The sequence below is a fragment of the Myotis davidii genome, unplaced genomic scaffold (genome assembly GCF_000327345.1).
Source record: "Myotis davidii unplaced genomic scaffold, ASM32734v1 scaffold745, whole genome shotgun sequence".
NCBI classification, from domain to species: Eukaryota; Metazoa; Chordata; class Mammalia; order Chiroptera; family Vespertilionidae; genus Myotis; species Myotis davidii.
Genome location: NW_006297146.1, coordinates 96,913 through 98,385, shown reverse-complemented (window position 1 = coordinate 98,385; position 1,473 = coordinate 96,913). Strand labels below are relative to the sequence as shown.

General features: G+C 36.2%; 1 protein-coding gene across 2 annotated transcripts in view; it reads right to left on the bottom strand.

Annotated features, from left to right (window-relative positions):
* Positions 1-1,473, bottom strand: part of SEC22A (SEC22 homolog A, vesicle trafficking protein) — a 47,413-nt gene that overhangs the window by 30,418 nt on the left and 15,522 nt on the right. The gene's annotated exons all lie outside the window — the stretch shown is intronic.

Here is a 1,473-nt window from a genome sequence, read left to right as displayed (position 1 = left end):
TCTGAAGTGTACCTGGCGTATAAGACGACCCCCCACTTGGAGGCATATTTTTCAGGCCCCAAAAATCGTCTTATACGCCGGCAAATACGGTATTTCACTTCTACATATCAGAGATCCAATAATACATTATATACATTATCTTATACAATTGCTTTTAAAAAGAAAAATGTACCTTTACTATCTTTTATAATTACCTTTACCATTGCTCTTTGATTTTGTGTGTGTGTGTGTGTGTGTGTGTGTGTGTGTGTGTGTAAATTCAAATTACTGTCTGGGTCACTTGCTTTCAACCTGAAGACTTCCTTGTAGGCGAGCCTGCCGGCAACAAATTCTCTCATCTTCTATTTATCTGAAAATGTCTTTATTTCACCTTCAGTTTTGAAACATAAGGATTCTTGGTTGACAGGTTTCACCCACTTCTTTGAGTATTTTGAACATGTTCTCCCACTACCTTTAGATCTCCACTATTTCTGTTGAGAGAAGTCACATGTTAATCTTTTGAGGTTCTCTTGTAAGTGGTGAGTTGTTTTTCTCCTGCTGCTTTCAAGGTTTTCGCCTTATTTTTGTCTTTCAACATTTTCAACTGTTTATAGGTATCTTGCATATATCCTATTTGGAGTTAAATGAGCTTCCTAGAAAAGTACTTTTTTTTTTTTTTAGTAAATTAGGGACCTTTTCAGCCATTATTTCTTCAAATGCTCTGTTTCTTTCTCTTCTCTTCTTCTAGTTCTCCCATCATGCATATGTTGGTGTGCTTAACAGTATCCCATATTTTTCTGAGGTTCTGTTCTTCATTCTTTTTTTCTCCTGTTCTTTGGATTACATAACCTAGATTGATCTATCTTCAAGTATACTAACCTTCCTTTGCCATTTCAAATCTTCTATTGAACCCTACTAGTCAATTTTTCATTTTAGTTGTATTTTTCAATTCCAGAATTTCCATTTGGTTCTTTTTCCTTTATAATTTCTATCTGTTTATATTATCTACTGGATGCAACCTCATTGTCGTATCTTCCTGTTTGTTTTTTTAGGATATTATTTTATTGATTTCAGAGAAGGGAAAGTGAGAGAAATGCTAATGTGAGAGAAAATCATCTATCAGTTGCTCATCATACACATGCCAACTGAGGATCGAACCGGCAACCTACGCATGTGCCCTGACCAGGAATCCAACTTGCAACCTTTCGGTGTATGGGACGCTTCAACCAACTGAGCCACACTGGCGAGGGAACTTCCTTACTTTTTAAATTACGATTTCATTTAGTTCTTTGAAAATAATTATAATGACTACTTTGACGTCTTTGTTAAATCTGACATCAGGTCATCACACACACACACAGTGTACGTATTATACTTTCCCTCTCCATGTCCTGTAACTTTTTGTTGGACATTTTAGATAACATACTGTAACAACTCTGGGTCTTCATCCACCTCCTCTCCCCCTGGGCTTGTTATTGTTATTTGTGCTTACTT